Consider the following 16,014-nt stretch of genomic DNA (forward strand, 5'->3'; position numbering starts at 1 on the left):
TCTGTTATACAACTGTTTGCATTTTTTGTGTGTGTCTATTCATATTTGACTTCCTCTACATTATTGAGCCATGCAGCACAGCTTAAAGGAATAGTTTACCCAAAATGTGAGTATTTAAAAACCTAGCTAAAGTCATTTTTGTACATAAAATCATCCTATAATGTAAGGAACATCATGTAAAAAATATAACTTATATCTTTAATATTGAATATTTAGAAAGGTCATGTCAAAGATTGAATTAGAAATCAATAAGTAAAATCAAACTTTGATGCTCCTAATCTCATTTTAGATCACAGGACTTTACCCTGGATTTCGCAGGGTCACGAATGAAAAGTTGTAGTTTGCGTTTAGCTGAAGCCATATACATCTGGGATGGCATGAGGGTGAGTACATTGTAAAAAATGTTCATTTTTGAATGAACTACAGTACTGTGCAAAAGTCTTAGGCCACCACCACCAGACTTGTTGTTTTAGAAGTTTAATGTCCATTCATACTTATTTTTCAATCTATCTATTTTATTAAGATACTACCGAGCCCATGAGGTGACATTGGAGTAAAAAAAATCTAAAGTTTAGTTTCATGTGCTCAAGTGAAACTTTCGCGTGCTCACGTGAGATTTCCATGTGCTCACGTAAAACTACCGCATGCGCATGTGAAAGCGAAAAAAAAGTTTAGTTTCATGTGCTCACGTGAAACCTTCATGTGCAGAATTTTTTTTAAAGTTTAGTTACGCATGCTCACGTGAAACTACCGCGTGCGCACGTGAAAGCGAAAGTTTCACCCGAGCACGCAAAAGCTTAACGTGCGCACGCGACAGTTTCACGTGCACACGCGAAACTAAACTTTATTTAATTTTTGCTCCATTTGCCTTTTTGGGGCTCTGTAGGATACAAACTTACGGAAATATGTACAAAAAATTTATTTTCAGGACTAAATGTCTTCTTTAGGAATCATCTTTGTTTAGTGTGACCTCTCTTGGAATTACACATATTGAGCTTTTTTGAGCAGAATGAAGTAAAAAGACTAATTTCTTTAAAATTAGAAATTAGGATTTAATTTTTTTTAGATTTAAGAGATCCTGCAGTTTTCTGTTATTGCTCAAGTGGAAGGGGAGTTACCTTGAAAACTTGACACATCAGTTTACATTTTCATACAGTTTTTAATACTACATACACATTTCCTGTATTTTCTGGATGTATTCTATTAAAAAGTCTGAGAAACAATTATATATGATCACTATAACATTGCAAAAACAACTAATCTAATTCAGGCATGGTGGCCTAAGACTTTTGCACAGTACTGTATTTTTGAACATAACACGTTAACACAATGCAAAATCATCCTGAAAACAGGTGCAAATTCTAGTATTTATACGCCTCAAATCACTCCTCATATGAGTCTTTATCATACAGCCTTTGTACGTGTGTTCCTGTAGGGGGTTTGGGTCTGAACAAAGTGCACTAGTCTGTATGGCCCCTCCTGCTGTTCTTTCCGACCGGATCGCAGTGTGTCCTCGCAGCTCGGAGACCTCGTTAACGGGCCGACGTGTGAAAGCCTCGCAACCTTTCGCTGACCTCACCGAGACTGGCATGCGAAAAAATCCAGCTCCTGCGAGTAGAAGTAGGAGTTCAGGAGTTCAGCCAGAACCCGCTGACAATCCAGCAGTTCTTGTCTAATCCCGGCCACCCTCGCTATCCCCTTTACGCCCTGTTAACCACCGCCACCACGAGCTCAGCAGGAGGAGCACCAATGCGAGACCCTCATCAGAACGGGAACTGAAGGCCAGGCGATCATCTTTCACAGAAAGCGCACATGAGAGTGATCAGAGTAGATGTGCTTTCCCAAAAATATCTAGATGAATGGAAACGCCCTTCACTTTCATTCATGCTATCATTGTTGATGGTGCTTGCAAACCAGAAGAGTTAGCAAGAGAATTGGTGCTCACACATCATTACATTTAAATCACATTTTTAATAGTTCATGCTGTGGTCATGCTAAGGAAACTACAAATCTATGTAAATATTGACCATGTGTGGCCCTGTGTGATTCACTTATTTGAATGGCTTCTAATAGTGCTCCCCGCTAGCTTATCTTCATTGATCTACGCTAGCATGCACGTGTGTTTCCACAGATATTTAAAAGAGTATTAGGTCAATCAAAGTGCAATCAGTGGCGCTTTGAGCTTTCCAGGCTGTGGTGTGCGCAGCTAACACAAACTGTGAGGAAATTCAGCGGCCAGGTCGTACTGTGAATATCAATCTGTCATTAGTGGAAGCCACATAAAATACAATCTGTGCTGCAGTTGAATCATCTCATGCCAAGAAGACTTGCTGCCACATCACTACAAATCTTGTATTCTGTCAATAGAAATAGTTTATGGTTCAATATACCAAATGCTGTGCAAATTTATTAATTATAAATAATCGTTACAACGACAGCTTTCACGTGGACACATTTATTCATGAGAAAATAGTTCTGTGAATTTTGCATGAGTTGTCTGAATAAAAAAAAATTGTGTAAGAGTATGATATAAGACATTAAATTCAACCTTCTGGTGTATATACTGTATGTTCATATACAGTAAACATCAGAATGTAAATAAAAAAATATAGAAATCAATTTATTTTGATAATAAATCACGATTGCTGTATATAAAAAATTCGGTAACGCTTTACAATAAGCTAGTTAACATTAGTTAATGTATTTACTAACACGAACAAACCATGAGCAATACATTTGTTACAGTATTTTTTAATCTTTGTTAATGTTAGTTAATAGAAATAAAGCTTTTAATTGTTTGTTCATGTTAGTCCACTGTGCATTAACTAACATTAACAAGATATTTAAAAATTATGAGTAATTGTTCAAATCAACATTAAAGGAATATTCCATTTTCCTAAAAGAAAAATCCAGATAATTTACTCACCACCATGTCATCCAAAATGTTGATGTCTTTCTTTGATCAGTCGAGAAGAAATTAAGTTTTTTGAGGAAAACATTGCAGTTTATTTGTTATTTTTCTTGTCAAAAATGACAATCGTTTTGCTAGATAAGACCCTTATGCCTCGTTTGGGATCGTTTATAGTCCTTTGAAACTCCGTTGAAAAAAACTGTTACGTGTTGAGTTAAGTGTTAATTGTTGGTGTCTATTAAAGTCCATTAAAATGATAAAAATCCTGCAATGTTTTCCTCAAAAAACATAATTTCATCTCGACTGAACAAAGAAAGACATCAACATTTTGGATGACATTGTGGTGAGTAAATTATCTGGATTTTTCTTTTAAGAAAATGGAATATTCCTTTTACAAAGATTAATACATGCTGTATAAGTGCAGTTCATTATTAGTTCATGTTAACCAATATTGTTAACTAATGTAATGAACCTTATTGTAAAGTGTTACCAAAAATTCTTACCCTCCTATTTAAAAAAATAAATTTCATAACTTTTACACAGCAGGGAGAGTTATGACATTCACATTGGTTATGTAAAGATTTTTTCCAAATTCCAAATTACTGTAAAACTGGTGAATCACCAAGGACAGCTGGTAACATTGAGACCTAAGTCGAAATTTAATCAATTATTAACTAATTCAAACATTTTTGTAAGACCCTAATTAGGTGAAATTATTATTTATTGTAATAAAAAATATAATAATAATAATAATAATAAGTATTATTAATATTATCGTTGTTACTATTATAGCAGCAGGAGTTGTATTTTTATAAAAAGTGCTAAATGTTTCTGAAATTTAGAAATGTTTTTTTACAAACACTATTAATCACAAAATGGACAATTTAACAAAAATATTTGCATAAATATTAGTAGAAAATACATATTTTAAAAGACAATGTTCTATTAATATTATTATTAATATTACTGAACTGTAAAAAAATGCAGCATAAAGTCAATTCAACATACTAATTTAAGTTTTGGCTTGCAATAAGTTAACATAAAAAAACAATTAAGCAAGTGCATATGGTTTGTCCAATGGAACTGTGATGTCCATGTTAAATAAATAAAAAACAAACATAAAATATTTGTTGATTTGACAAAAAAGCTGCATTTTTTTACAGTGTGTGTATACTAAAACAAAATATAAAAATGACATTTAAAGATTAAATAATATATAAATATGTATAAATTAGAATAATATAACATTAGGAATAGATTGACATTTACAAAAAAGCCTACAGGTTAAAGTAGCATTAAAATGACAAATAAAAGCTCATTTGTATTATTTAATTATTTGTATTATTAAATTACTTTTTATTTAACTTTGCAAAAAGTTTTTTAAGAGGTTTGATACAATTTTTATAAAAATCCTTTTCTCGTGCATGAAAAGTTTCTAGAATTCATGCTGGCTGCCATTTTATACATCCAAATAGTCCAATGAAGTACAGGTTCACTTCTGTTTCCTGTTATAATATAATAATGCTGTGTAATTTTAATAATATGCTGGAGAAGAGAATACAGGCAGTACCGCAGTATATGTCACCCAATTCCAGTAAATAAATTATTTACGTGAGTTTATCACAAAGTAGTCCGGTTACAATGATGAACTGAGCAGAGGAAGCCATTTCCAAAACTGTTTTAGGCAAAAACAATCAATTCTATCCAAACACCAGATACCAGTTTTATTCAGTATGTGAACAACAGAAGCAGAAAAATGGCCTTGAGGCTTTATGTGGAACAGATTTAAAGGGAATGTACAATATTTGCCTATTTTGATGTACGTCATAGCTACAATTAAGATACACTTGGGGATATATTAAAACGCATTTAGGGATCTGCTCCTTTGCCATTTCAAAGCACGTTCCTTTTGGTAACATACCAAATGTAACATTAACTCCTCAAAGATCTTGCATGACATCCTTTAAATAGAGGGGCTGTAGTACATCTCTCCAACCAAAGACCTGAGCCTTTTCAAGGTTTGTGGAGAAACTTAATGCAAGACAGAGATCCAAATGTTCTGCCCTTCAGGAGTAAATTTGCCCCAGACATACAATTTGCCAGATAGGGGAAGAGTGCAATGATGTTTATAATAGCTGGATGGCGAGGGAGGAAAACTATATATTGAGAATTGAGTTTATAAAATATTCCAGACTTAAAATTTTCAAAATGAAGGAAATTATGTAATAAATGCATTTATAAAAAGGATGGAAAGATGTCTTATGGAATTATATATATGGCTTTCTGCATGATTGTTGCATAACGTATGAGGATTATATCGCAGAAAGTCATTTAACTGTACTATTACGACTACTTACACCATTTCATTCAATTGAATTTCATGCCAGAAAAGAAAACTCAAATTGTTTCAGCGTAAAAAGATGTCAAAAGATATTTAGTGCTGAGTGTTACAAGTAGCAGTAGCTCTTAAATAAAAACATCTGACTTTTACATTTACTGCAAACGCGCATACATACACGCACATTCTTCCCTGATCAACACGGTTGTGTCTGGCCTGCTGTAGTTGACCTATTTAACACTGTGAACTATGGGACGTGCTTATAACTGAAAGTTCCTCTACGCTGTGTCTGACCTACTTAACACTGTGAACCCTGGGACACACGCATGCGCAATATGTACAGAAAGAGATCACAAACAATTGAGACAAACAACTGTAGTCAGTACTACACTTTATGTTATCATGGCATTAGACCTACAGCAACATCTAAGATGCATCTGGCAATAAATGATTTAATATATCATATTGTATTTTATAATATTTGAATTGCTTGTAGTCTGTGTTATAATGTTATGTTTGCTGATGGACCCTGAGCCTAATAATAAAGCTGAATTGAACATATCCCACATGAAAAAACCTAAACAAATTCTAATGGTTTTCATTACAGTAAGCATACCAGAATAAGCCAGTGGAGACCCACAAAGACCATTATAGTTTCCATTAAAACCAATACAATTTCAATTATAACCATTACATTAATTAGAATTTCTTTGATAGTTTTATTGTTTCCTTTCAGCAGGGATATACAACTGAAACAGAGAAATAATAGAGACCAAGAAAGAAATTATTTTAAAAGAGGAACTCTTTCGCCATCTAGTGGAGATTTGTCTGTAGTACACCAGGACCATATTATTGGCGACAGTCAACTGTTTATTTACGTAAGACCTGTTAATTTCGTCTGAAGATGAAATAGTAAGTGTTAAATTTAATATGGAAAATTGTTTACTTTTGTTGTCCATTTTACTTACCTGGCGTGTTTTCAATTTTGATGGTTTCATCGTGAATCGATGTGATGGGGAAGCATGAGTCTAACGTTACAGTCTCTCGAATACTCTTCTCTTCAAACTGCTTTAAATCTCGTCCTCGGCTTCACAGCATCTTGACATTCTCAGTGGTAGCATTTCAAATCTGTCCAATTTAACATTTTAATGTAAGGTGACATTATGTTACCAACACAAGTTGTATTCTAGAAAGGCCTTGGTAGCCTATTTACAGCAAGCTAACACGGCCTCAACGGACGTCATTTAAAACGTAAATTAAGAGCTGGAACTTGCGTCCTAAACTATCAACAGACTCTATGTAACTTAAACGGCTAACGTTAATTAACAGTAAACTTTGTAATGTGAAAAAGAAATGTTTTACGTTTGATTTTCGTTTTGACTGTTTAAGCTTAAGTGCTGTTGTTTAAGCGCTTGTGTATTGTGTAATTTAGCTTAAGAACGTTGTGTCTTTTCTTAAGCACGTGTTAGGTCGTACTTGTTTTGTTGTTTAGTTTTTTTTTTCTTAAACAAGCGTGTTTTGAGAGTGGGAGTTTTAGTGATAGTGGCCGTTTCTCAATCGGAAGGCTGCAGCCTCCATACGTCATCAAGCCTACAAATGCGACCTCCGGAGGCTGTAGCCTTCCGATTGAGAAACGGACAGTATTAACATATGCATATAACCGATATCTGATCTGTTTAAAGTGACACTTTGTAGTTTTTCAGCCTTCATAATATATTTTCAAGACCCTTGTGATGGTACATCGACTTCAAATAGGTCAAATGACATGTCTACCATAGCCTGACGGGGTCTGTTTTTCTCGTAACTTAGCCTACTTTTAAACTTGGGGTTTCGGGTAGTAACCCGAGCACAAAACAAAAAACTACAAAAATCTGCTTTACGGCATACGTCACTTTCTCCACTTCCTTCACTTCCTCAAATTCAGATGTGAGAGCGAAACTATTTATTTTCCTGATGTTTTTGTCATGGCTGAAGCAGCAACTAAGAAAAAGAAACCCAAGGTTTTGTCGGAGGAGACCAGAAAGAGAAAAGGGGAGAGTGACAGAATAAAAAAAGGATCAATTATATTGGGCCAGCGTTCGCTCGCTGGCATGATGAACTAAAGAAGGAGGAGGGGTTTCTGACCGATGCTGACTTGGCCCTCATGCTTTGTACTAGTAAGTAATGTTATATTGCTTGCATAAGTCCTGTCTGGTGCCCGAACACAATTTTTTTTAACATGAATTTTACTGGAGGCTACTTGGGGAGTTTAGAGAGAGAGACTTATATCACGTGACATTGTGGCGCCATGGACCTAAGACACATGCGAGCTGGGTTCGATTCCCCTTTAAGGCAATATTTTTTTGTAATATAAACTTTAACCAAGCGACCACCGTTACAACTGGCTTGTAAATGTGAGCTATGGATCTTTTGGCGTAAAAAAAAATAAAAATGTAATTATATTATATGAAATGCTAGAATGCACACTTTGTGACCTAAAGAGTTGTTTTCTTTTCCTTTGCGACAGTGCTGCGGCGTTTGTGGCCTCTAGGGGCGCTAGACGTGAAAAATACATGTCTAGCACCCCCTAATGCCAAAAAAGTTCCATGATGTGCCTTTAAATTAGATTTTTTTTTACATGTTATGTTTGACATATTAATTATATGTTTTAGTTTATATTCATTTTTGTTTAATTTAAATTTAAAAAATGTAAGTCTCTAACCTTGTATTTTAAAGCAACAAGTACCAAAGATAACCACAATCTAGGTAAGTGACAATCAGTTTGGTTCCTCTCGACGAAACTCCGGGTTATCTCATGGGTATTGCGGAGTAAAGACATTCTTGAAATTGTTATATATATATACATTTAGTTTATTTGCTAAACTACAAGTGAACGAAATTTCAATTAATTTGAACAACGCGAACGGGTTGTTTTACCACCCGCAAAATTGAAAACAATGGGACAAAATAAGATGATGATTTTCGAGTTTCAAATGGCCAGTATTTTGTTATTCTTGAACCCATACACATGGTCTTAGTCTCATTGTACATTTATTTTAAGCTCTTTAGCATTTAACCATGTTTACATTTTTTGTCACATACCTACACAATCTTTGTTTTTTGACAGTAGCTGCCCTACACCATTAATATTAAATCCTAAAACCCCCAAATGTAATTAAATTGTCTGATTGCATTACAAATTAATAAAAAAGAGGCGGAGATTGGAAGTTTACTTTTTTTTTGCTCTTCAATGAACACGTGAGAATACTGTATGAATTTAGGAATTTATACAGCAGAAGTAATCTGTACAGGAACTAACAATGCCTATCTTCACCAGTAGATGGCAGTGTCTTCAAGTTTAACTGTAAGCCTGCCTTAGTTCTGAACCCGAGCCTGTAAAACATTGGCTGGTTAAAGTATTGGCATTTGTTGCTTTTCTTGCTCGTTTTTGTTTTGAAATTAAGATGTTTATAAATATTTATTTTCATCAGCTCAAACTCTATTGTAATATTTGGCTTAAAGCAACATAGGTAAAAATCACATGTCCCCAAAGTCTCAGTAAATCCGACCCAATATCTTTCAGGAAGACCTGTCTTGCCCTTTAACTTTTAGTAAAAAAAACCCTCTTATGTGCGTCTGACATTTAGTCTTGTAAATTAGCATTTTTTTAGAAAACCAGTATTTCTAAATGACCTCCTGAGTATTTGATGTCCTATTGTATGTGCCGAGAGCATTCAGCTAATATGTGAATTAGGACGTTTAATTTTTATTTAACTAAATCAGGGTTGGGTTTGAACTCGATACCCTGAACTGGTTGATTTAATTTCAAAAGAATGCAATGTGTTGTGATGGCAAATGAGATGACCAGAAGATTTGGTACTGCATCTGTTATTCACATTCTGTTCTTCATCAATCAATCCCAGACTTGATAGATTCTTCTTTATCAAACTGAATCGCTCCTGTATTAATCAGTCTTATGTTGACGAAGAGACAATCCATCTTCACCTCTCTCTCTTTTTTATACCCCTCTTTTTTCTGAGTCTGTTTGGCTGAGTGATGGCGGGCCACCTTCAGAGGAGGAATGGCCCCTGTTGGAGCAGTTATTGGTGGCATTATTCTGGCAGAGAGATGGGCAGGACCCTGGAGGAGACTCGTGATTCATTCGGCAGAGGCTAGAGAGCAAATTGGTCAGAGAAGTTATAAGAAAAACCTTAGATTTGTGGCCACCTTACACCCTGGTCTCCCCCCATGGCGGTGAGTAGGCAATGACTTTTAGGACAAAAATAGTTACCAGCCAATAACCTGTACCCAATGGATAGCAGTGTATTGTTTTATAGATCTAATAAATCACAAAAAATTACGTCTTTTTTCTCGTTCATCTGTAACTGGAGTAGTACTTTTTGTAAAACAATGATTACTTGTTTTCGTCTCAACATGGGTTTGCACGGTCAATGTCACGGGTTTGAATCTCAGGTAACATACTTACTGTACATACAGATTATTAAATAAATATACATTTATAGATTTTGGCAGATACTTTTATCCAAAGTGATTTACCTTAAAGCTATACATTCTATCAGTACATTTATTTTCTGGGAATCAAATCCACAACCTTTGCTTTGCTTATGCAAAACTCTACCATATAAGCATCACAGAAACACTAGTAAAACATTAGTTATTTTTAAAGGAACACTCCACTTTTTTTGGAAATATACTCATTTTTCAGCTCCCCTAGAGTTAAACATTTGATTTTTACATTTTTGGAATCCATTTAGCTTATCTCAGCTGGCGCTAACACTTTTAGCAAAGCTTAGCATAATCCATTGAATCTGATAAGACCATTAGCATCACACAAAAAAATAACAAAAGAGTTTCAACATTTTTTTTCTATTTAAAACTTTACGCAGCTGAAAATAGTCCCCATAGTAACTTTCAGTGGCAGGGGACTATTTTTGGGCACTTTGTAATATCATTGTGCCTCCTGCAACCATGTTACAACAACAAAGTCCTTGATTATTCAACAGAATAAGAGTATTGTTCCTAGCCATATCTGCCTAGAAAAAGGCAGCTTTTAATTTTCTGTCAGTCTTAGTACACAATGTAACTACAGAAGAGTCACGTTTAAATACACTGTAAGAAATTTCCCCGTTAATTTACGGTAAAATACTGGCAGCTGTGGTTCCAGCCATTTACTGTTATTTTACAGTTTTCCCACCGTGTTTTCATTTTACAGTTGTGCTGTTATTTTACAGTTTTCCCACCGTTTTCCATTTTACAGTTGTGCTGTAATTTAACAGTAAAGTACTGGCAGCAATGGTTCCAGCCATATACTGTTATTTGACAGTTTTGCCTCCGTTTTCCATTTTACAGTTGTGCCGTAATTTTACAGGGAAGTACTGGCAGCAACGGTTCCAGCAATTTCTTACAATTATACACACTCATTACTGTTTGTTTTCTTACATTTTTAAGTTGTGAAACATAACACAAGTTAGTTAATATTTACTCTACTGTCTGATATCCTAACATCTAATAAAAAAAGAGAAATGACTGACATAGTGCTCCATTTTCCATTTATTAATACAACTGTTATTACAATCTTTAAACAATCTTTTAGCACTGTAAACATCTACAAGTATGTTTAACAATAAATGCACTATCACAGAGAAAAGGTGCCATTAAAAAGCAACCACAGAGTAAAGTAAGACCACATCACAAAAATAAAGTGCAATTGAAGGAGCTACGGAGTAACAGTTACAGTAAATTTAACATTATGTTAACTCTTTCCCCGCCAGTGTTTTAAAAAAAGTTGACAGCCCATGCCAGCGTTTTTAATGATTTTTACAAAAGTTTAATGCCTTCAAGAAAACATTCTTCTTTAACTATATAAACCTTCAATATATCAAATCGAATCAAATAAAATAACAAACCCCTCTGCTTTCAAACAACAATAAAAAAAATTCATCCTACCTTAAAATTAGTTCTTTTTTACCACCTCTCAAATATGAGTAGGTTTCTTCAAAAAGACCATATTTTGAGCAAAAAGCTGAGATAATGGCGATTTTGTGAAAGACTTCTGATAGAAATCCGGAGCAATAATCAAAACATACACAGAGTTTGAATTGTTTGACCTGAGGGGTTGTTTCCAGGTTGTATAAGTTGGGTAAGAGCAACATAATAACGGAAATACGGATTGCTATAAAAACTCGTCAATGGCGGGAAAGAGTTAAAAACAGAAATCACAGAAAAAAGTGCAACTCAAGGAGCTAAAAACAAACTTACAACAAGAAGAAAAAACTGCCAGCACGGCACAACATATTTTAAAAACCTGGCATGAAATGAAGAACACATTAATCAAACTAATTGTTGGAAAAAAATTTAAGTGTCTTACTCCAGCTTCTGATCACTCTGGCCTGAGAGGAAATCCAGGTCTGTAGATAGAAAACATTTTTTTTTAAATGTTAGTAACAAAATATAGCACATGGCAAAAGCTAGTGCTCATACACTCTGAAAACACTTTTTAATTTATCAGACAAAACACAATCTTAACAGAACTGCAGGTCAAGAGTTAGCCAGAAAGGAGTGAACAATTACAGTATGTCACAAAAGTGAGTACACCCCACATATTTAGCAATATTTTAGTATCTTTTCAAAGAGACAATACTACAGAAATGAAATTTGGATATGTTTCAGAGTTTTACTGCTTCTTGTATAGAACTATAGATTTATTGTCCTCTGAACATAACTTGACATACAGCCATTAATGTCAAAATAACTGGCAACAAGTCAGTGAGTACACCCTAAGTGATAATAGATGTATATGGTTTAAACATGCAAAGCCACATGTCCTATTCATAATTCATGTTTTCATCTGCTTGTAAGGACAATGCATGTCCATCTTGTATTAGAGCTGTTCAAATTTGATGCTTTGAGTAGAATTCTCTCATACTGACCAATGGATGTTGACCATAGCACCTCATGGTAAACAACTCTGATGATTTGAGAATTAGAATTGTTGCTGTCCATAAAGATGGCCTAGGTAGGCTATAAGAAGGTCAGTAACAACCTGAAACTGAGTTCCAGTACAGTGGCTAGGGTCTTACAGAAGTCTTCCAAGACTGTTTCCACTCGGAACAGGACATGCAAGGGTCAATCAAGGAAGTTGAGTCCTTGTGCTATGCGTCATTTGCAGAAACTGGCTTCAAAAACAGATGCACAAGTGCTGCCGACAAGAGCATCAAAAAACGCTCTGGTTGCCCTGCCAACAACGCTATAGAAAAAAAGTAGTGGCCACTCTGACGCCCGAATGCACTCTCTGGAATACTTTTCCACCTTTAGGTTGGATGTCATCAAACCACGTCATAGCTCATTACCATAATGTAAGGGGTGTACTCACTTTTGTTGCCAGCTATTTTGACAATAATGGCTGCATGTTAAGGTATTTTCCCAGGACAGTAAATATATACTGCTATACAAGGAGCACGTTGACTGCTTTATATATACTTTATAGTAGTAAATATATATTTTAATTTATTTCTATTGAATTGCCCCTTGAGAAGACATGCTAAAATATTTGCTGAAATGTGAGGGGTGTATTCACTTTTGTGACATACTATATGTGTATAATTAAGAGTTAACATACACTCTTACCACTGAATTTGAATGTAGATTAGAGGTGGTAACTCTTTCAGCAAGCATGTAAGTGATGGGGGGTAATTAAGTTTAGTTACCTAGACAAAATCCCATTCGAAACGGATGAGGTTCTTTAGGAGGGATGCAACTTCTGCGTTGACAGTAGCAGTCTTCTTATTCACATTCTTTCCAGTCTTCTTAACGACCTTGACTTTGCTGGTCTTCGAGCCTTTTTCAGGGTTTATCCGACAAATTGTCTAAGGGTATTAATAAATATATTTATAAAAAAAACCACTTACACAGTCGACCCTTTTTAATTTAATTAATGCATTAAACATATAGTTGCTGTAATTAGGGAGTAATAAAAGAGAAAGCAATTTACTGGTTACAGAAGAAGAAAAATAAAATACCTCTAAATAAAATCCAATGTGCCACATGCCTCTGGATACTGAAGATTTAAGACGTAGTACATTGCGAACAGTAGAAATCTTGCAGTCCGAAATCTGGGGTATACGGCCTCACAAATCACACGACCCTCAAGGATAATCATCTCTGACCTCCCTGAAAATATATATTTAAAAAATCTGTAATAATATAAATAAATAAATAGTTCTCAGGGTGTATTTTTTCCAGTTATGCTTAGATAATGGTCTATGACTTTTCTGTTATCAGAACACATACATTTTCATGAGTAAATTGGAACTTTGCACATGTCCAACCTAAGTAAGCGAAGCCCATAGTCAAAATAACATGTAAATGAAGCATTACAATAATCCACACGATTCCAGTTTATTAGTGAATGTTTTCTGTGGTGAACTCTACATGTTTGTAAGAAGCTATTTCATCATTAAGATTTCTCTGTTCTTCGTGCATTAAAATACACAGAATAGACACAGGCCAAGCACTGCTTGCATCACAATTTGTGTCTGTGTACTTGCATGTGCCTCACAAATGCACAGATTGTACTGCTTAAGTCAATACAAAGTTTGCAAGAAAACATGTGGTTAAACTTACCTAATATAGCGTTGTTTACTGTCCCAGAAATACAAGTACATCGATTGAATGATTCCTGTACAAGATAAAAATAAAACAATTTATTTATTTCGGGTTATTAACTTTTTGGAGAAGACTTGAAAATGCTTGACCTGTTGTTGATTGTCAACGTCTCTCTGCAAAACGCGATTCGCGCTAAAAACAGTCAAAAATAACTGCTACTGACTAACGACCTCATTGGCTTTTTGAATAAGACTACCAACTTACATAAAAGCCTACGTGTAAATCTCGATCAAATACAAGTAACGTACTTTTGCGTGAATTATTATATTGCGTGGTGTAAATTAACTTCACATGTGCATCTGGTATTAAAAATCAAACACACAACAGATACACATTAAAGTTACTACTAAAAATGTCGAATTTATATCGCACATTTTAAACCAAGCAAAGTATTTTGCTGTAATAATCAAAGGTTGGAGAAAACTGAGTAACGAATGTTAAGAACTGCCTTCAAAACGCGATTCGCGTCAGGTAGCAGAGTCACAAATACTTCTTAAAAGACATATTACAAATTGAGGGAAGCATAATGAAATAACAACAAAATTACAAACTTACATTGAATCGTGTCCTTTGTAACAACGGAGGAAAAGCAGGAGAAGAGATGAGCTGCGACGTCATCTTGTTTACCGCGCTGTTTTGAAAAAGAGTGATGAGTTAAAAATCCCCCCTCCCCACCACGCAGAACTATACCGGCCGAGGCCGGAAGTGGGCGGAGAAGCAGTGTGTGCCTGACTATTTAAATTATTTTCTTAGTTTGAATTTTTTAATTTTATTTATTTGTATTTATTTTGGAGTAGGTACAGCTAGTGTGTTATGCTTTTGCTATTTAAGAGGACAAAAACACTTTATTAAAATTAGTCCTTTTTGTTTTTTCACTCTACTATAGAATTGATCTTTGAGAAAAAGATTTTCTTTGTCTTTTAAACAAAATCAAATGTTCAAGCTTTGTTATTATTTAAGATTAATTATAAACAATTTGTATTGTTAATAATTTCTGACACAACAAAACAGATGGATACTAAACTATACATTTAATGGTTTTAAAAAAATTAACAACTGTCTACCTTTTACATTATTTTATATACACACACACACACACACTTGGTTAGTAGTGCCATATCCTGCTTTTTACAGCGCAAGACTGTTTTTTTCAGGCGCCAATGGGTGTACAGTTCAAAGCTGTAAATTTACAGAAAAAAATTATTTTATGGGCCTTTGGCTGTTAATCTACAGTATCAAACTGTTTATTGAAATAACAGTATTTTACTGTTGGAAATTGCCCGTTTTTTAACAGCAATTTTTTACAGTGTAGGAAAAATATCCAAACTCTTTTCTGTTTTTTTTTTGCGCAATGCTAATGGTCTAATTAGATTCAACGGATTATGCTAAGCTATGCTAAAAGTGCTAGCGCCAGACCCGGAGATCGGCTGAATGGATTCCAAAACAGTAAAAATCAAATGTTTAACTCTAGGGGAGCTGGAAAATATAGTATATTATCAAAAAAGTGGAGTGTCCCTTTAAGCTGACCTGTCTATGCTGGTTTTAAATCTTATGTTTAGTTAGAGCAATATGAAGTGAAATCTGGACATGCAGCTCCATCTGATATGTGCCATTTTTTAAGTCATAAGAGTACACATGGCCACACAACATCCTGCTGTTGATGGATATCTCTCTTTGTAAACTCTGTTTTTCTGGATTTATCTGAGAGCACACAGCTGTAAAATGGTTTGCTGATAGACATCTGGGCTTGTTACTCTGACAGCTGTGTCAACCAAACAAACAACTCACGAGAGCCTGTGCATCTTTCTGAGGACTCACTGTTAGTGGTCGACCAATTTGAGTTTTTTGATGGCCGATGCCGATATAAAGATATAAAGCAAGGTGGGACGATTTGGATGATTTAAGGCCGATATAAAAAAATATATTTGTTGTAACTATGAAACATATAAAGAATTAGTGAAATTTTTTTTTATTTTGCATAATATTTAAAAAATCATTCATGGGATAGGGGCTCTTAGCACTGATTGGTTGGATCACATGACCATGCTCCTCCCGAACTTAGTAAAAGAAACTTTGAAAAAAATTGTAACGAGGTAAAAAA

At 34.7% G+C, this 16,014-nt stretch overlaps 1 long non-coding RNA gene across 1 annotated transcript; it reads right to left on the minus strand.

The window, feature by feature from the left end:
• Positions 1 to 10,781: 10,781 nt before the first annotated feature.
• On the minus strand, positions 10,782 to 15,220 carry LOC135718850 (uncharacterized). The gene is made up of 5 exons (XR_010520917.2): positions 14,469 to 15,220; positions 13,872 to 13,926; positions 13,268 to 13,418; positions 12,956 to 13,114; positions 10,782 to 11,656 (listed from the first exon to the last, which is right to left on the minus strand). It is a non-coding gene; the product is annotated as an uncharacterized lncRNA (long non-coding RNA).
• Positions 15,221 to 16,014: the final 794 nt, after the last annotated feature.

The sequence above is a fragment of the Paramisgurnus dabryanus genome, chromosome 14, assembly GCF_030506205.2.
Source record: "Paramisgurnus dabryanus chromosome 14, PD_genome_1.1, whole genome shotgun sequence".
In the NCBI taxonomy this organism is placed as follows: Eukaryota; Metazoa; Chordata; class Actinopteri; order Cypriniformes; family Cobitidae; genus Paramisgurnus; species Paramisgurnus dabryanus.